Here is a 22,541-nt window from a genome sequence, read left to right on the forward strand (position 1 = left end):
TTTCATGCAAAAACGAGAACCTTAGGAACCTCTTCAACTACTGTGCGTGGTCAGTGCCATCCATGGTGGTGACAACATTGACCATAAAAAAAAAAGATCCGATCATTAATTCACTTTCCTTGTCACACTCGCGGACTCGCGCCGTCAGGCCGCTTTTCTTTGGTGCATTGTTTCGATAATATCAAGTAGGCGGCGTCAGTGAGCGAAGACGCCCGATTCCGCCGCGACTCCGATTACGCCGCGTTCTCTACGCTGCCCACAACAGTCGGCAATCGGCGATCGCGGTTCCATGCGATTTCAACTCTTGTTTGTGTTTTACGCGGTAAATTTGAAAACCAACAAAAAAATTAAAAAAGAAAAGCGCCGAGATTATTTTGGGCCGACGACAAAAAAAAAACTTGTCTAGTTTTTACCGGCGTTTTTTAGTGCGGTATCGTGCGATTGGTAGCCTTTTTCATTCGAAGCCCCCCTTTTTTACGCATATGCGGGATTAGAATGGAGATTTATTATCGTGACTCGTTACAAGTTGTAGTAAAAACTGCGAAAAGGACTTTAAAGAATTAATTATAAGTACTGGCTTATAAGTTGATTATACGGGCGCATTCCTTTAACATTCCGACACCTGGTTTACGTTTAATTTTTAACCAATTTCTGAAATTTGGTAAACAGATAATAATACGTGCACTTTACATTCCAGCAAAAAACCTTGACACTTTAAATCCGGATTTTACTGTGAGTGACTTGTGAAAAAGAAACAATTTAGTTTTAAACTTGATACTTCAAACTTGCTAGTGTGTGAATTAATTGACATTTTTGGAAATACTTAACTTCCGGAAATAGCATATCGTCCAGGTAGTTTCCTAGACTCATCTTTAAGGTAGGATTTATGTTATTATATCTATAAATGCATTTTTGTGCATGCATTATTCTAAATCAAAATCTATAATATTAAAAATTGTTGAAAAAAAAACACTGCCCAGGGTTCATAGAGTTTCACATGTAAAAAGTAATTTGACATTTATTTGACATTTATTTTATAATTTGTCAAGAATTTTTTTAACGTTTTTTACTCACTAGAGTAATGTGGTATTTTTAGTTTTTTTTTAATGAAAAATTTTGTTACACCTGTGTAAAATCCCCTTTTTTTATTATTTATATTCGCCCACGACTCATGCGAAAAATTCATCTTCATCATTTTACATAAACAACTATTTTTTATTTAAAAAAAAATAATTAAATATTCGGACCTGTAAACGGAGTGTTTAAATTCGACCCTCAACATGGAAATCTCGAAATCTATAAGAGACAGGAAGACAGTTAAATTAGGGCGAAGTTAAGAATGTTGAGCAATAAACCGTTTAAAAGAACTAAAAATTTCGAGTGGTTCCGAAGATATACGAAATTTTAAAAAAATATATTTTATTTATTTTTTAGTCACATTTGTTTCGTGTTGGTATTTTTAGGTTTTTTATACGGCGTTTCGTCTTTCGCCAACCATCATCAACTTTGTTTTTTCCTTAAAGACGCCATATTTGGTTTTTGCAAGTAATATTTTTTTGTTCTTAAAAACTTGAATTTTTGGAAAAACTTAATTTATCGCAGTACGCTGTGCATAAATTGACAAGATAATATTTGTATAACTGTCAATGAATTTTACACGTTATCAATATAAGATAAACAGAAATACTATAGCAATGCAATACCGAAGTAGTGCACGGATTACTTCAGAATTACACTCTTTTCAAAACACCTGTAAATACAGGTGTGTTTCAGGAGCCATTGTGGATATTTTCGTATGTTTTAGTATCCATAATTCTGAATAGAAAAGTTCATATACACATGTATCCTAATTTCAATAGTTGCTGAGATACAGCTACTTAAATGTAATGTTAGTAATAGAGCATAATAATTTTTATTTAATAACTTTTAATACAAATAAATGAAAATTCGCTGTAGTACTACAACAGGTCCAAGCAAGGATCTGTCAATAATTCCTCACCACACATTTACGAAAAATCAATGTTGGAAATTCGATTCAGCAGCAGCATGGGTGTTGTTAATACCGTCGCATTAGTGAATAGTATTGACAAAATTGATTGAAGGTGAGCATTTACCCAATGTCAATATTCCAGTCTCCTAGCGAGATAATTGAGTTCCAGGTGTTGTACCCGTTGTACATGAAATGGATGCAAACTTTGCAAATGTTATGTCCGCCATACCTTTACGGAAGAAACATCGATGCGTACAGCAGTTCTCCGTGTACTCGTACCAGGACTGCGTTCCACCGATTCAAGGATCTATTCTAATTCATTCACGTTTTGTTTATTTGCCCGTTCGGATTAACTTGATGGGTACACTACCAGATTCACGCAGTTTGGCGACGACACTAGTAAATACTCTTAGACTTGATAGTCGAATTCGACTAGACGTCGGTAATCTCTCAATTCTTCATACTTTGACAATTTGCGATGACAATACTGTAAATGCCAAATAATTAATGCAACTGCCACCCATGATGACATTTGTCATTTACGTATGATCAATTTTCTTCTGCTATGCCAGATCAACTTCAAACAGCTGTATCTTAGCAACTATTTATTGTTAAGTTTTTTATACCAAAATATCCACCATTCCTCCTGAAACACTGTATTTCAAAGGAAATTAAATTAATCTATTTACTCAAAAAAACTAGGAAAACTTTAATACCAATTTTAATTAATATTGGGTTTAGCATGTATTGGTAAATAAATAAGTAAACAAGAAATTTATTTAAAAAAAAAACATTTAAATTAAAATAAAATTATATTAAGTGCTCAAGTTGTCCCTGTGTATCAAGACATAATTGCATTTTCTCATTACAGTGCACTCTTTTACAAACACCATCTTGATGAAACCAAACTATATCACAATTTTTTAAAGGAATCATGTTATCCAAATAGTTTTCAAAATTGAATTGTAAAGTCTCCGTCAAGAGTTCCAATAAAAAAATAAGAACCCAAAATTCGATTTTTATAAATACATGCCCACACATTTCGGCTAAATCGCACTTTGTGCCTGAGTTTCCCGAAATTGTCGGAGAAAATTTTGGCACAAAATGCTTTTATTATTTCTGTTAAAAATGCCACAATTTGTAAATGTACTGTCATCGGTCCATATCACATTCAGTAATCAGCAGTCATTTTTTGCGCTAGCTAGTTACAAAAAATACACGTCATTCAGCATCATCAGGATCTAGTTTTTGAGCTAAATTAATTTTAAATGGCTTAAATATACTTTTTTTAAATTATCTCCCAACAGTTCTAGATAGTACATTTTTCTGGGTTCAAATTATCTTTTGTGTAGCGTAATAAGTACAAAAATCACTAATCTACACCTCATTCAGTGAGTTTTCTTTAGTTTCTTCATCCATTTTATCTCCATATTTATTTTCAAGCCTATTAAAAGAACCAAACGTACCAACATTTCTAAATAAAGTATGGTGAGGTTCGCTGTCGTTCCAGATACATCATCAAATACATTTCTGATGTTCTAGTGTCATTTCTATCGTATTTATAATAAATTCATTTGTAAAAACTATAATTGCTCAAAAATTTCAAATTATTAGTAAAATACCTGTCAATTTGTACTACAGTACTAACAAAGCATACAAATATTTAAAACATATGATATTTATGACAGTTTAAATATTGTTTTACTGCAGCAAATTTAGTTTTTTTTCCAAAAATTCGGGTTTTTGCAAAACATAAATATTACTTGTGATACATCGCTAAAAAGGTGATTTTGCAGAGATTTTGCCCATAAAAAAAAACAAAATTGATGATGGTTGGTAAAAGTCAAAACATCGTATTAAAAATCTAAATACCCCATACACCAAAAGTGCCAATTATTTTAAAATTGAACAAGAAATAATCTCTGAAAAAAAAACTAATTCGATTTTTCAAAAATTCGTATTTTTTCGAATATCTTAGGAAATATTTGAAACTTTTAATTTTTTTAAACGCAATATTGTTAAGCTCAAAAATTCTTAACTTTGCCCAATTTAATCATCTTCGTATCTCTTATAGATTCCGAGATCCCCATGTTGAGGGTCGAATTTTTACACCCTATATACCAGGTGAACTTTTTTTTATTGTAGGTTAATTTTCTTTGCTAAAAAATATATAAAAATCTCACGAAACTCTTGCAAATATCAAACTTCTTTAAACCCAAATTTTTAATTTACTGAAATAATTCTGTACCAAATCAATCTGTAGGATAACGTGTTTCTATTCTATTTGATAAAAAAAAAAATTATTGAAATAAACCAGTAATCGAAAATCTAGTAAATTATGAAGTTGCATTAAAAGTAACCTATCTTAAATAACTTTTCTATACTGTTCTATTTCAATTATTAGTACCCTTTTGTGGCTTTAAAAGAATGAGATTTTTTTGTTTTTATTGCAACATTTTACTTTTTATACGTCCCAAAAGAATTAGGTCTAGGATATTTAAATACCTCTATGCAGGGTGTTTCAGTTTCTAGTCAGTCTGACAACATTGGCACTGTTTTTGACATATAAGAGGTCATGAGAAATTGCTGTAAATGAATTTTACGTTCGGAATTTGGCCACTAGAAAGCGCAACTAAAAAGTAAAATAATTTAATTGTATATTTTTCCGGTACAATGTCACCTTAAGGTACGTTTTTTAACTTACTTAGAAACCTTCAAATATTGTCTATTATTTTGGATTTACCATTAAGAGCACTAGCGAATGTATTTTACCTTGAGTCCCCAACCTGTATATATTATGTATATCGCTATAGTTACAGGTTGGGGACTCCCTATACAGGGTCATTTTCAACCTATGCGCATAAACTTGGGAAATGGTAGATGAAGATCAATAATGAGTAATAATGAGAAAAAAATGTAGTAAAATATTTTTGGTTTCCAAAATAAAGTTAAAGAAATGTCAACAGAACGTGTATCAGACGAACTTATTTTGTTTATTAATAACTGATAGTAAACAAGTCATAATGTTTGGAATTTGTTGTTTGTAATCCTTAGCAGTACTTAGTTTGTTGGTGGCTGTGATCGTTTTCGATCGTTATTTTCACACGAACAAAATAAAAGCGTCAAATGTAATGGCGCACATTTTTACAAACGAAGAACTTGTCGACATGGTTTTGGTTTACGGAGAATCGCATCAGAATGCAGTGGCAGCAGCTGATCTGTATGCCCAAAGATTTCCCCGAATACCCGTCTTACGTGTTATTCAGCGGGGTAGAGAAACTGGTAATTTGCGGCCGCGGCCTGGACAAGATGGAGCAGCTATTAGACCTAGGCCCATTCTAAATCTGGAGGAAAATATTTTAGAAGTTATCGAAGAACAACCTGGAATTAGCACTAGGACAATTGCAGCGCGATTGGGAATATCGCAATCTACAAGTTGGCAAATTTTAAGGCACGAGTTGCTGTACCCGTTTCATGTGCAGAGGGTATAAGCCCTACTTCCAAGAGGTTTACCGCTTCGAGTACAGTTTTGTGAGTGGTTGTTACATCACCAGCAGTTAAGCCCAAACTTTACCATGAACATTTTAGTTACGGATGAGGCAAATTTTACGCGCAATGGAATTTTCAACTTTCATAACACTCATTACTGGGCTTTGGAAAATCCGCATATTACACGGAGAACATACTTTTAACAACGTTTTTCTGTAAATGTATGGGCTGGAATTCTGAACGGGATGCTCATCGGACCTTTTATTCTGAAAAATCGTTTGACTGGTGCTCGGTATTTGGAATTTTTGCGCAACAATTTACCAGTGCTCCTTGAAAATGTGAATCTCAACGTTAGGCAGAACATGCAGGTGGTTTCTTCATGATGGTGCTTCACCACATTTTTCACGACCAATGCGACAACATTTAGATTATGTGTTTCCCGGACGATGGATAGGCCGTGATGGTTCATTTGGGTGGCCCCCTTGCTCGCCTGACCTTAATCCATTAGACTTTTATTTGTGGGGTCATATGAAAACAATGGTGTATGTAAACGAAGTTGATACTGACCAAGAGCTACGACATCGCATAAACGCTGTCAGTGACGCAATTCGCCTACAGCCTGGCTTGGCCCGTGCATGTACGTCTTCATGGATTCGAAGAGCTCAAGTCTGTATCGAAAATAATGGAAACAACTTCGAACAGTTGCTTTAAATTAGTTTAAATTAAACAGGTTAAAAAATACACGTTTTTTATTTAAAAAAATATGGATATTTCCAAAACTAAAAATATTTTACTACATTTTTTTTCTTGAAAATCACCCTGTATATATCAATTCAAATATTTTATATAGGACAAACATATAACAGACATAGAAAAATATTTAAGGTATTTTTTTTAATATTGTGACGAGATTTAGAAACATGTTCCTTCCAAGGACAGGGTCTTTATCAACTGGTAAAAAATATTGTATATGAAACAAAAATAAATATATAAACCGAAATAATAAATTATTTCAGGGTCATATTGGTGATCAGACTAGGTATTTAATACTAACTTAATAATGAGATTAAAGTATTATTAATAAGTCTTTCTACTAAATACTATAGATACTTACCAAATATTTTCGTTTTCTCTTGTTTTGTTTTCAAATAATGGGGTAACTTTTAACTTTTGTTTTTTTAAATTTTATCAACAGCCATATGTTATATAATAAAATTATGTCTACTCTCATTGAGATGCCAAAGTTTTATCTGAAAAAAAAACAAATAAATAATTTATATAATATAAAAAAGGCAGTTAAAATAGATAATACTATATATGTTTGCCTTAATAATTAATCATTTATTACAAGTATTTAAATCATGTTACTCTGCTAGAAAATCATTTATGCTCTAGATTTTTTTTTAAAACTAATTATTTAGTATAAATAGATTTGTAGAAATGTAAAAAGTACTTAAAATATTTTATTTATTTTTTCTTATTGTAAATATTATTATTATAACCAAACTCAAGCAATAACAATATAATATTCAAAAAGTAATTATATTATACATAATTATTGTCTTATAATATTGTTGTTAATAATATATATTCTTTATTAATAACTTTTACCTTTTGGTTCTAAATACCGTATCTTTAAGTAAAAAATATTGAAAAAAGAACTAAAATTATTTACTTAGAAATTTAAAAAAGAACATCAAAACTCGCATAAAAAGTATGAATGCATAGTATAATAATTTTAAATTCAAACAGTTGTGTGCAAGAATTTTAAAAAAATATTAAGAAAAAGTTTTTTATTATTTCCGATATTAAATTCATTACACTATTTTAATATAACACAAATTTAATTTTAAAATAAATTATTATCTTGTGCCATCATAACCTATCATTTTCTTAATTTCATTCCTTTTTTTTAATTATAAAGACAGTAACTTCAACCTTTTTTATTCTATAATCAATATTTCCAGCAAATATAAAACCATATTTACTTCGCTTAATCTGCTTCATTACATTTTTCTTTTATAACATTTTCAACCTTTGATCCAACCTGAAAAGTCCAATTTAAGGTACAATTCTTAAAGAAAGTCCAACTTAAGGTACAACTTACTATATATTTATGAACCTGCATAAATTAATAAAACTGAATTGTTTAAGTGACAACTTAATCTTCAAATAAAATGCAATGTACAGTTTAAAGCTATAAACGCTTTAATATGTTAAACCCAATTTAGTTTTGTATGAAATAAAAGCGTTACCAAAATACGTGCATCATAATATTAGTTAATAAATTTAATTTAAAAAAAATATTAATCAAACCAAATTAACTTAACCTCCTTCCTTTAATAATGAATTTAATATTTTTAATTAAAGTCAAATTATTTACTTTTTTAACAATTGCCTACTTATTAAAATTAATAATTAAAAATATTCACAATTTAATTTTTAAGGTTTAATTTTATTAATGATATCTCGGAACGTAAGTTATACTGATCGTGTAACAGTAAATTCGTACAAAACGTAATTATTTCACATTTTTTTATTTGTTTTTTTTTTAATATTTACCTAAGATTTTTATTAATTAAAAATAACATATAAACAACAGAAAAATAACAATCTTATATAAACTCATTAATTTTCTTTAATGCCTTGACCGATTGTTACCAATTTTTCAATAAATGTAATTAGTTTAGTGTTATAAAAGATCTCGTACTTCTTCTTGTCAAACTTCTTGAGTTATTTATTTGTTCGGGGTATTTTGACATAGAAAACCAAGAAAGCGTTTTATGATAATCCTAAATTTTGTCAAGCATATTGTGAAAATTCCCCTGTAAATTATTGTTTTTGAATCTGACTACATTAAATCCGTCATATAATATAATTTTACTGACGGTAAGTCTGACGTATTTTATTTATTAATTTGCACTATTTAAACTATTTAAAATTCAAATAATAATTTAGGATTATATGTATATGGTTGCATGATTCATTTTTATATCTTCTAGTTCATTTCAAGTGATAAGTATTTTTATATTTCAATAAGCAATATAGCAATAAGTAAATATCCTAATGAATGATTATACAGCATGTATAGTATATGAGTATATTATAATACTCGTAAAGCCTCATTTTAAACAAGCACATTCCTTCCGTGTTTCTGCACCTGGTGTGAGATTTTAGTGAAAATCAAAAAGCACCTGCACGTTGTACTTCTGCAATACCCTTATGTCCTACCCACAATATGTACAATTTGCACTCACTACTGGATATATTTAAGAAATTCCGTTTATATACTGTTTAAATGTTACTTTGAAATATTTTTCTTACTTAAGTCTTAGTCAAATTTTTTTCTTTCAAATAGTTGCTTCTACCGTTCCTAACAAGGTACATAAGGGTTTTCTACATTTATTTTTTTTTTTTGATTATTTTAAATTTAAAAATAGTATGTTTAAAAAAATAAAAATGGAGCAAGCTCCTAATAGATATGACAAAAAACTGTTACGTAAACAAAATTATAATATGTTTAACAACTATTTTTATTATTAGCAAACTTGAAATGAGACAAACTTAACTGAACTGATCTTCTATTGTTATATGTCTTATTAGTTTTAAGATTATATAAAAGATTACATTTTTTACGATTGATTTATTTATATCATCATTATTAATATTAATATAATCAATAAACTGACTCTTAAGAATTAGGATCAAAAAATACAATAAATTTTATTACTTTTAGAATTTTTTTCAATAAAATGATTGGGTGTTAATATCCGTGGTTTTAGTTTTTCTAAATTGCCTTTTAGTCTTATAATATTGATGTCTCCACCAACATTCTATTGTGCGGTTTTTTCGTCAAAGGTGCGCTAGATTATCGTAAATAGACTATAGTTCACAAAAATAAAAGCATAATTTTATTGGATATGACACACGTTTTGCATAATAAAAATCAGTTTAATGGTATTTTTTATAGGATTTTAATTTTCTAATCCTTTATTACAATAATGTTTAACTTTTCAAATAGATAATGAGAAGTGTACTGTGGTAAAACAAACAAATTTTATTTACTTTAATAATTTCTATTCGACATTTCCACCTTTTTCTATATCATCGCATCATTTTCTTAATAGGGTCTGGATCGCCTGGAAATAGAGTTTTTTTACTTCTTCCGATTGTTCCAATGATACCACCTTTGGAGAGCCAACATTATCTCAAAGTAAAGTAATTAAACCTAATTGAGTCTGTTGATCAAAAAGTACTAAAAGAATCTCCATGCACAACTAGTTTTTTTATTTAATTTTGTGCTATGCTATTTTAAATTGGTATATTTAGCTCCTGAATTCGCTTCCAAAGTGTGTCTAATTACATTGACTCGTTCTATAATATTTTCGTTAAATGACTATTTTCGTACAAATTTGTTTAATTTACTGCCATGTTCAAAGGTAATGCACTAGTGTAGTAACGTTTTTTTCAGGAGTCAATTTACTGTCTAATTTACTGTATATTTTTAATTGTTTGGAAAGCGTTCTATACCGTTGATGGAAAAAACTTGTTAAATTTTAATACTTATGTAGATACTTATACGAATAGGGCAATTTATCGCATTTTTTTTCCTAAACTACCAACCTGTATTTAACGACAAAATGTATTGCTTTTTAAGCATATCATTTTACAATTACCTAGGTAGATAATATGCCTGCAGCTAATACATAGGCGATTAAAGTATCGGACGCCCATTGGTGAAACTGACGTTCGTAAACAATGAACAGTATGGTGGTACCGGATAATTAAAAGCAATTAGGTACAGAAGCTCCGTAATCGTTGGCGAAAAAAAAAAGCCAGCCTACTTTTTCCGGGCCTTTTTCATTTGTTACACTACACGCGTTGCTGCATTGGTACGCGTTTCTTTTTGCGGTTTTTAATTTAAAGACTTTATTTTGGAACTAAATAAGTAGTTGGCGCCAATATGCATATTTGACATGTAAGTGTTTTTGATAATTTGATTTTTAACTTACTTCGCTTATATTATACATTTTTTTATTGATTTTGGGCTTAAAAACGACGTCGAAAAATTAATTTTTTTGAATTTTTAAAGTGCTCCCATTCCCTAAGTTCTGCTCGAATCCCGTTATAATCCGGTGTTTTCGCGATGTAGGAGATCTAAATACGTCCCTGGTATAATTACAGTGGTGGCCAAAAGTATGGAAACTTTTTTAATTTGTATATTTGTGTTTTTTTTAAGAAACCTGGAACTTTAATAAAGTTACTCATATTGTGATAAAGTATATATAATATATTACCTAAATTAACATATTAATTTGAAATTAAACGTATTATAAAAAGAAAATGAAATAAAATTAATATTTTCTTGGCCAAAAGTTTGGAAACTGAAGAAAGGTATTTATATAAATTACATCTAAATCAAAATCTGCTAATATTTTGTGGCATATCCCTCCGAATTTATTACTTCTCTACATCTTCGTGGTATAGAACCGACAAGTCTTGCATAGTCTTCACTGGAAATGGTAGCCCACTCAGTTTGCAATATATCCCACAGTTGAGCCTTGTTTGAAATCGAATGGTTTCAAATCTTCATGTCCAAATGATCCCATAAATTTCCTATGGGATTCAGATCTGGGGACTGTTGCAAAAAAAATCAATTTTTGGTGAAAAAATTCGATACGGGGGGGTATATCCGAAAAATGAAAAATCCCAAACTTTGAAGGTCGATATCTCGGCTTCGACGGGTACCATCGGGAAAATTCCAACGGGCTTGTCTAAGTTTCGTCTTTCTGAATCCAACGAGACCATCTTCAAAGTCGTAACTTGCCTAATAGCCAAGATATTGCATTTTTAGAGCCCATTTTTGGGCTCAAAAACAACGTCAAAAAATGACTTTTTTCGAATTTTCAAAGTGCTCCCATTCCCTTAGTTTTGCTCGAATCCCGTTATAACTCAGTGTTTTCGTGATATAAGTGTTCTGAATAAGTCGCTAATATAGTTAGTTCTATTTCGAAAAAAAAATAATTTTTTGGTGAAAAAATTCGATACGAGGGGTAAACTCAAAAGATAAAAAATCCCGAATTTTGGAGGTCGATATCTCGGCTCCTACGGGTACGATCGGGAAAATTCCAACAGTTTTGTCTTAGTTTTGTCTATTCGAATCCAACGAGACCATCTCCAAGGTCGTAGCTTTCCTAATAGCTAAGATATTGCATTTTTAGAGCCAATTTTTAAATAACATTAAAGGAAATTTAGAAGACCGCAAGAAACTTTGATTTAAGAAACATTTCAGATCTATATTAACAAAAGCTTACTGATGACCTAAGATAATTTATTGTGCTAGGAAGAATCACATCAGCAAGGTTAACAGTATAAAAAACACTAGTTTTATTTTCCATTAATTTCTATTCCTCTATATAGTGGTTTAAAAACAGAGTAGCTATCTTAAAGTGCTTTTTGGTAAACGACGTTCTAGCCCCATTTCTTATTAACTAGGAGATGTTGCATGATGAAATAATGATAATAAATTTATTTTTTAAAGGAAATGCCTTTACAATAAAAAAGAATGTTTTTAATAAACTTTTACTTTAAAATTATACTCACAATTTAAGTCATTTTATTCACACCAAAGCTTAAAAAAATGTCCAAAAGTTCTTTTTTCACGTAATGTGGCAATGATATTGAAACATGTGGACACTAAAAAAAAATAAAAAAATAATTTATATATAGACCATATTCGGCAGTTAGGATACCGATGGATAAGTATGTTACTCCCTTGTTTATATTAAATATGGTAAAATTAATAATAATAATGTTTATTTATTTAGCATATTGCTGCATACAAGTACAATAATATATGTTATAATTTTTAAAAACATATTTACAATATCTTGATAAAACTACTAAATATAAAAAGTAAAAATAAAAGTAAGCGAATAAATAATAAAAAAAATAAAATACAACGTTAAACTACACAACTATTAAAAATATAAAAAAATAAACATAAAACTTATGCACAGATATAATTTAAAACGATACTAAGATGTGTAAAAATAAAAGACACAAAGAAAGACAATTAAAATATAAAACACTTACATATGTATATATACAGTGTGTCCAAGATAAGGATGTCTATCATAGGAATCTCGGCAGCTATAAGAGATACGAGGTTGATTAAATTAGAGAAAAGTTACGCATTTTAGAGCCTTACACTATGCCGTTTAGAAAGTTTTAAAATTTTGAGTAGTTCCGGAGATATTCGAGAAAAACCGAAATTTGTCGATTTCGTTTTTATTTTTTCTGGCGTTATTTAAAGAGATATGGAAAAACAAAAAACACTTTCTTCTGGCCACTTCTTAAGCTCTAAAAAAAATCATTGCCAGATTTTTCGTACGACGTTTCGTTTTGAAGAAGCCATCATCAACTTAATTTTTTTATATGGCGCGTAAAAAAGTACACCCTGTATAACATAGCATATTTTATTACGATTATAACGATGTATGACACAATATGTTCCTACAATATTTAAATGTTAAAAATTGGATTTTTATTAAATTCCGATGGTTTTGATGCAGTAGGCGATGAAATGATGACGCTGAGTATGGTGTAGTAGGCTACTATTGCTCATATTTTGAGATACTAAATAAATATCACGTTATAGACAACTTAAAAACTTTATTCATATACCGTCACGTAGCTAGGTCACATAAAGAATTAAGCACATTATTAAATTAAAAAACTACTACTAGAAACCCAAAAAAAAACTAATTTAAATCATAGTAATAAATGTTCAAACAAATCACCATTATTCTCCAAACACAGATAACTTTTTTTTATCAGTCGAGTTTAAAACACTTCTTAGCATATCAGGTGTAATGCTCTCAAATGCTTCAAGAACTATTCTCCTCAGCTGATCCTCAAATTCAAAAACACGACTGTAAACATAATTTTTGCAATAGCTCCAGAGAAAAAAGTCGAGGCCACGGAACTGTTGATTGTGTTCCTATCCATTTCTCCGGAAATCTGTTCGATAGATACTCTCGCACGATTAAGGCATTGTGTGCGGACGCATCATCCTGCTGAAACCAACAGTTTCTAACCTTGGTAAGCGGTAAGTTGTCCAAGGATTTTTCCAAATCGTGTTCCAATAATGATGTCTAGCCATTTGGTGTACTCGGGGATTATCTCTTGACCAAGAATGAATGGGTGTTCTTCCGGTTAAAAATTCCATTATTTGTAACCATGCTCTCGTCGGACCAGATAATCCTATAAGGAAAATGTTTCATCCTCCTGATACTTCCTGGTGTACCATTCACAACATGTTCTGCGCCTTTCTTCGTCACCAGTTCTGAGGCCTTGACAGATTCTGAATTTAAGCGGGTGGTATTTATGTTTTTTGAAAATGAAATGGGCAGTAGATTTTGGTATTCCAGTGGTATTTTCATTTTTTCTAACAGACATTTCCGGATTTTCAGTTACAGCTAATAGCACATTATTTTCTTTTTCTTCATTGCAGGGCTTATTTTTTGACAATACTGGCTTCTTAAACATGGTACTGCTTAAGATTGAAAATCAATCGTCTGAAAATTTTTGTACTAGGTTGTTTCCTGTCTGGATAGTTATTTAAATACATACCACCAGCTTCAATGGCATTGCTGTAGCATAAGATATAACATTTCAACATATCAAACTTTTCCTCACGTAAAAAGGCGTCTCCCATTTTGTAACAAAAAAAAACTAGCAACAAGACGCAAAAACAGAGTTCAAGAACACAATGTCAACTAAATTTATCAAATAATTAAAACTATTTAATAATGGTTATAATAAAAACTACTTTGACATTTAATTTTTATTTAATTTCTCAACGTCATTATTTCACAGCCTACTACATCAAAACTATCGGAATTTAATAAAAAATCATTTTTTACAATTTAAATATTGTAAAAACATATTGTGTCATACATCGTTGTTATCGTCAAAAAATATGCTATTTTATACAGGGTGTACTTTTTTTACGCGCCATATTAAAAAATTAAGTTGATGATGGGTTCTTCGAAACGAAACATCGTACGAAATATCTCGCAATGTTATTTTTTAGATCTTAAAAACTGGCCATGAGAAAGTGTCTTTTGTTTTTCCATCTCTTGCGCAACTTTTCACTAATTTAATCAACCTCGTATCTCCTATACCTGCCAAGATCCCCATGATAGACATCCTTATCTTGGACACACTGTATATGTCTTTTCAATGTTTTTCTAAACATAATTAGGCTTCTACAGTTCTTTATATTAATGGGTAATTCATTAAAATATTTAAGTCCTTTGTGTAGAATAGTGTTTTTCACTCTATTTGAACTATGTCTAATCAATACAAAATCCCTCTATTATTGTCTGGTAGCATAGTTATGCAGATCAGTAAAGACTGTAATCTTTTCACAAATATAGTTTGGTAGCAATTTATTTTTTAATTTAAAAATAAACATACAGGTACTAAATATTTTTTTTTGTTTTACCGATAAGATATTTAGTACATTTAACATAACTATCTACCGGTGTACATCTATTACAGTTTTGTATTATTCTCATGGCTCTGTTCTGTATGATTTGAAGTCTATTGCCCTGTAATCCGGAATACCAAGCAAAAGTGTAGAACAAAACAGCATAGTGTCATCTGCAAATAATGCTAAGTTACTTCTACTAATGACATTGACAATATCAATATTCAGTAATTTTCTTACAAGATTTATTTTAAAGTTATTAAGAATTGTGCTTGAAAAAAATATTAGGCCTATCAAAAATCCTTTATTTACTAATTGAACTATTTTAAATAATAATTATTTTATAGATGCCTAATAACACATATTAATATCTATAGATGGTAATAAATAAGCAAAAAATAAAACTAGAATGCTTTCTAAAACAAATGTATTTGTATTATTCTAGTACACCCTTGCACTTTAATTACCAAGTGTAAGGTTACAACAATAATTTATAAAATGTTATATACTAAAATCTCAATTACATACACGTTTATTAACAGCCACAATAACAATAATAACTGACTTAATTATCTGTCGTACCTATAATTAAATTAATCACGAGTAAATAATTTATATGCTGCCTTACAGACCAATAATTCATAATATAAATCTAAATTTTAAATTGTATTTTCTAAACGCACCAGAGATATTTATTACGAGATATTGCGGGTTACGTGAACATATGTGTGTATGTGTGTGAGGTTATATAACGGTTTCAAGCTGCCTTGGCAACCAACCCAAGTTCAAAGCTAATGATTTTATTAAAATATTTAATATGAGAATTATGATCATTAAAGGTAAAATGTATTTACAATAGTGAAGCAGTATGCCGTAAAGCGATTTAGAGCTGATTTTCTGGTATCATCCAATAATTTGATGACAGCTTCTCTTAACCAGAATATTCAGCAATTCGTGCTTTTGTAGACCAAGTATAAGTAAATATAAAAAATTTTACAAAAATCTAACTTCTTGTGGATTCTTTTTGTATGCAAAGTTTTTTTTATCCAAGGTATTCATATTTCAAATCCTAGTCATTAGGTATAGTTACCTTTAATTTGTTGGACTAATTGCCATTATTATATATGAATGGAAACGCACGATTTGCCCACTAAATGCAAATGTTTGAAAGGTTTCATCAAATAATTCATGGGTTTCAATGACAACTTGAATTTGCATAAATTATTAATATTATTGCACTCAAATAATTTCATAATGTACCAAACAGACATGTAAATCTTATATTATACACACATCAGAAAAGTCTAAGGATATTTTTATAAAATAATAAAATTATAAAAAAAAAATTTTTTTGGTAATCAAATTTGAAGATTGGCTTATCCTGTAGATTTCTGTGACACAAACAAAATCTTAACACTGTTAACAAATATTTTAGGAACCATGGTTTTTATATTGCAATAAATATTCTGGTAGTCTCGATTTCGTTCATGGTACAGAGTTACTATTTTGCAGAGTGAATAAAAAAATTGTGTTTTATCATGGAACGACGTCATTTAACTTTGGACGAGATGAATAGAGCTGTAGGACTTCTTCAAAGAGGCATGCGGCAAATTGATGTAGCTGAGCGTCTAGAAGTCTCTCAGAGCGTTATAAGTCGATTGTGGCGGCGTTTTCGTGAAACTGGAAATCCAGCTGAACAACATCCAGGACGTGACCGTGTTACGACAGCTGCTCAAGATAGATTTTTAGTTTTAACTGCTAGAAGGCAACCTAACATTACAGCTCCTGAATTGGTTATCAACTTGCTGAGAGCACACAATATTACCGTCGGCCGTGATACTATAAGAAATCGTCTCCATGAAGCCAACCTCCACAATCTAAGGCCACTTAGATGTCCACCTATTTCCAGAGGCAATCGCGCTGCGAGATTAGAATGGTGCCAAGAATATCAAAACTGAATGAACATGATTGGGCTACAGTTTTATTCATCGACGAATCCAGATTTGGATTTCATCCAGATTTACGTCGAGTGAGGGTATAGAGACGATCTGGAAATGCAGAACGGTTAAGACATGTCCAGGAAGTATACACATACAGAGGGAGTACAATTATGGTATGGGCTGGAATAATGATGGGTGGTAGAACTGACCTCGTTTTTCCTTACCCCAACAAAACATCGACAACGTTATTTTGTCTATGAACAATAGATGTCGAGCCTTCATAAACCAGCGTGGAGGTCATACTTTGTACTAATTTGCGTTTTTTATAAAGATTTTTTTTTGTGTCTAATTTAAAAAACATTTTTTTTTCATTATACAAAACAATAAATTTTTTAAGAAATTGTAGACTTTTTTTTAAATTTTTAGTTATAGGCAGTTCTTAATTTTTGTAATTTTGGCTATTTTTTTAGTATAGTAAAAGAGTCTTAATTACTATAATTCGGCTATTATTTACCCAGAACAATTCAAAAAAAAATAAGGTCAATTTATAAAAATATCCCTAGACTTTTCCGATGTGTGTATAAACCTCCCGTGCAACTATTTTAAACATATTCCTTTTAAAATTTATTCGAAAATTTAATTTTCACACCTTGTGTCCTTGTATGACATTTTACTAACGCATACTTGGTTTAACATCAATTTTTGCACGAGTTTAACCTAGAATGGCTTTTTACCGACCATTCTCAATATTATGTAACTAAATATTTTTTATTTATAAATGTTAAAAAATCAAAAGACTGATGATATAAATGTAATTTATATAATTTGTGAAATTGAAAGAACTCTCGATAGATGCATTTTGTTCTGGCCCAAATTGCAGTTGATCAGTAATGGGGCTACGGTAGCGTGCAACCGCACGGAATAACCCCTCATCATCTCACCAGTTAGAACAAATGGAACTTAAGAAAATTATAGCCTCCCATAAATCAAACTTATAAGGCATCAACGTGTCGTAGATACATTCCTTTAAGTTGGACGTTCTTATAAAAGGAAATAATTGAAACCACAAAGTTTGTTGACACCTGTTTGTATTTTTAAAGTAACTCTTTTGAGTCGACGTGTCATTCTTTTGTTAACTTTAAACTCAAGGTTTTCTATGTTAGTGATTTTTCTTTTAAAGTTATTAATTAGTGACTAAAAATAAAATTAATGATAAAGTCTTTTTTTTTAGAAATATTTTACTTTTAGATCAGAATTGCGAGAGAAATATAGATCAAAAATTCTTAATGTTAAGGTATCTGCCGCTAAATAACCCACTCAGATCACAATTTTTTTATCTTATTCTTGTAAAAAGATTGTTCTCATAATATTGCCTTATCAAGTTTTTCAATTCTCGTCTGTATAGAAGAGAAAGAATTACAATCTTGAAAGGCTAGCAACATCACTGATGCAATGATGCCAAATGCTTATATAGAAATGGCAGAAAAATACTTTATAATGTTGCTAAAATTGGTAACTTATTATACACCAGACACAAAATACATACTACTATTCCTCTTTAATAAAAAACGGAGCATTAAATATGATAAAATACTCTATAAAGAAGTCAATATTCAAAGTTAAATGAATACGTATAACGTATTATTAGAGAAAAGACGACAACTTCGCAACGCCGCTTAATCGCATTGTTGATTCCACCGACACAAGGAATCTTTACCAGTGACGTAGTCGCAAAATATTTACATGATAAATATTTATTAATAATAGATTACGCTTCAAATCATAAATAATGTTACCGTTTATCAATTCTTTATACGTTTTTTTGACTAACTGCATTGCAGTAAATGTAATTTGATTGACAGTATTCAAGATGTAACTCCTAAATTTCAAAATTTCTCAAAAGCAATTAGATTTACGAGAAAAATGCTTGGAAACATTCTTGTAGAGCCAGATTTAATGAACTTTTTAAGGATTTTGTAACCTACAATTAAGTGTGGTCAGGAAACATCTGAAATAATTTTTTCACACTGCCAGGCATTTAAAATAACTCTCAATGTTTTTCTGGCATTGGAAATAATTTTTTCAAAAATTTTTAATACATTTTTCAAGGTTTCTTGGCTTTTGAACTAAATTTCTTTAAGGTTTGAGCAGTTGAAATAATTTATGACTTTTACCAGTCATTTTTAATTTTATTCCAGGTATTTAAAGTCATCGTTTATAGTTCGATCAACGAATCTTTGCGTTCACGTCATCATTAAAACATAATTAAGTTTTAAAAAGTGCTTTGTTTTTTACATTATCTAGTTAAAAAAATTAAAGAACTGGACTATATTGATTTTAAATATACCTGCCTATTCGCTTATGATATTTGTTTACCAGATATGTTGTCAATGGTCTAAGCTAACCTCAAATCCAAAAACAAGGCTCGTTGGTTCGTCGCATTAATCTTTTATCAAAGAGTAACTATATAGTATAGACTGTTACTCATTGCTTTTATTATGAAAATAATAAATATTCATAACTATTCATAATTATAAAACATTCAAATTATGAAATATTGTCGTATGATTATTTAAATGGTTTATAATCGTACTGAGGAGCTCCACAAGACAGAATGATTTTATCAACTTTAGCGAGGTTTTTCTTGATGATAACCAACCATTGAATATAATATATGTTACTTCTATTTTTAGCGATAAAACTGATAAATGGATACAGAATTTGATTGAATAAATTGTGTTATGTAAAATATTTAATCACTTACTTTAAAAATACATATAATATTTCACTTTGGATAAATCACTTATTAGGTTATTAATATTTTCTACTAATGTTTAAATTTTATTTTACACTAAATTTCAACATTTGTGCAAATGTTCGTCTGATGTATTTCTATCATTTTTCATTTAATGATTCACAGGATTCACTAGAAACTTTCATAACTTTCTTCATTGGTTAGGTGGATAATAAGCTCTGAAACTTCTTCGATTATGACTTCACGGTCATACCAATCTTGAATTAGTTTGTCGATGTGACACACTTTCGCTTGCCATATTTATGGCGTACATTTTTCTAAGGCTTTTTCTTCACCAATATGTGTATTATAATAATGTTTTGTATCTGGCCAAATCATTTCAATAGCATTGAACTGACAATGGTAGGATGGCAATCTTAAAACTTCATATCCATTTGCTTATAATCATTAATCTATTTTGTATTTCTTTGGTTTTTTCTGTAACTTTGCTAAGCTCAACAATTCTGCTTTAAACATCTGCTTATCAAATGAAATTTCATTCGTCTCGAGACCACTCAACAATTTCACCTCTTTTGCAAGAACATGATGTTTGCTTTTCCAATTCAACTGAATGATATGGAGCATTATCATCAAATTAATTGATTTTCTACCCACTTTGTAAAGTTCTCACTATTCATTTCTCCATGATAATCCATCAGTTTTGATTTACTAGCAAAAACCAAACTGGCATTTTTTATAAAACCACCTTTGTGTCCAGCATGCAATATAATGAAGCGTTTTCCATCAAATACACCTGGTCTACGAACACTCTTTACATTATCTTCTTTGCCATTTGAGAAAACACGAGAGACGTGTAAATTCTGAATGTTTAATTTCCATATATTTTTTGAAAAATGCTGCTCTCATTGAAGCTATATTAGGTGTCTCCATTAGTGCTCTTCGGTTATCATCTTTCTTGTATTTAAAAAAGCAGATCCATAGCTTATATCAACTATTTCTTTTTGGCATAGCTCTTCTTTAAGCCGTTGTATGGTTACATGTTTCTCTGAAAATATAATAACAATATACAATTTTTGCCATATTTTAAAATATATAACTTACTTTGTGCATACATATTATATAATACATTCCGAACCTCCATTTTAGTATCCTCATTCAGGTCGAGGGTTTTCTTTTCGATATTTATTTTATCCAGGTGTTGAAGGCACCGCATTTTGATCTTTGGATACTTTGATGCCGGTTACAGTTCTTAAGCTGACTTTCAGGGCATGACCAACTCTCTATAAAGTTTTTTAGTTTATCATATTATCAAATATTGAATAAAAATAGTATTATTTACCTCTTGGACTGCGTTTAGAGAAATAAGCGGACCATTATTATCTCTTTCAGCCTTAAAATAATCAAAGAGATTCCCAACAAGGATACGTGCTTGAAAATTCAAGCGTTTTCCAGGCATGTTGAGGTTATGTTATAATAATTATAATAGAGTAGCACCTCTTGATTATTATTTAAACACTAAGCAACTTTTTAAATATCATAATCGCAAATAAGCGAACAAACTGCTGAAAGTCTAAATATTAAAAAATAAAACTACAAAACAACAACGCCAGTGGTCTGTGTCAAATATCGAATGTCGGAAATACGAATATTATTTTTCTTTCCTTGTTTGACACATGGTTTTTAGAATACGTATTTCTATTCGACTCAAGACATACGTTCATTATTCTCTAAGTTTTCGACGTATATTAAAGCTACTACAATAGTATACTGATTGTCTTGAATAGATGTAAAGAATGATGACGTGAACGCAAAGATATATTGATCGAACTATAAATCTTTCAAGCACGTAAAATATTATCTCGGTTTTTAAATACTAAAAAAATTCTTTTAATCTTCCAGGCATTTTACCATGCAAAAATATCAGGCATTAGAAATAATTTCTAACATTTTCGGACCTTACGCTTAACCCTTTAGCCTATACAAGGTCATTTCTCAAGATATTTAAAATGATTTGTTCAAAGTTTCCAGGCGTGTGTAATTTAATTTTTTTTTCAGGCATTTATAACAATTTTTCATTTTATTCCAGGCAGTTCAGTAATTTTTTATTTCTTCCAGGTATTTGAAATAATATCCTATTTTTCAAGTATTTGAACTCTTTTGGTCTTCCAGGCATTTGCCCTCAGTTTGACCTAATAAAAAGCATTTTTATGGAAATTACATATTTTATAATTATTATAGATATTTTATTTAATTCTTATTATTCTAGGCTTATGATAACAGTATCCTGTTATAGGTTTAAAATGACATCAGTTTTTGCTTGCGGTGTTGCCATTACAAATTTTTTAGAAGCGGTTTTAGGAATAAGAATGTTAATATATTATTTTTGGTTTGGAGACCCTATTTTTGCGCTAAGAATGAGACATCATTATTTTTACATTTTATTTTTAATCCAAAATATAACACCAATAAGTTAAATTAACATTTTTAAATGCGTTGATATATAGCTGAAAATTTCCTCTTTTGAAAATATGCGTAAACTTTACAACAGAGAATCGATGAATATGTTTGTAAACAAAACCCCCCTGTGTACATGTTGAACTTACACGAAGTTATTGTTTACTAATTCTAGTCTTTCAATGTTTTAGGACTACAATCTTAAACTTAGCTCATTTACCAATTTAGCTACTCGTACAATAATATACTTCATACTACAAATTGAAATAATTGAGTTGGTTAACTTCAAATGTCAATTTGAAAATTATTCAGCAAATGTCAGTCCGGAATTCTTTTTTTCTCACATAGTTGACCTAACTGAAGTTGAGGATGCAATTAAAAGCCTAAAATTATCATCTGGAGCTAATGGAATATCTT

General features: G+C 30.0%; 1 protein-coding gene across 2 annotated transcripts in view; it reads left to right on the forward strand.

Moving 5' to 3' along the window:
- The first annotated feature begins 255 nt into the window (after window positions 1–255).
- LOC126738967 (zinc finger protein rotund) overlaps window positions 256–22,541 on the forward strand; it is a 539,771-nt gene continuing 517,485 nt past the window's right edge. The window contains exon 1 of one of the 2 annotated variants that reach the window (XM_050444475.1): window positions 256–877. The gene's annotated coding sequence lies outside the window, so the exon portion shown is untranslated. Of the gene's footprint in view, window positions 878–10,373; window positions 10,458–22,541 lie in introns of those variants that run through there. The other variant, XM_050444477.1, reaches the window with a different exon arrangement.

The sequence above is a fragment of the Anthonomus grandis genome, chromosome 7 (assembly GCF_022605725.1).
Source record: "Anthonomus grandis grandis chromosome 7, icAntGran1.3, whole genome shotgun sequence".
Classification (NCBI taxonomy): Eukaryota; Metazoa; Arthropoda; class Insecta; order Coleoptera; family Curculionidae; genus Anthonomus; species Anthonomus grandis.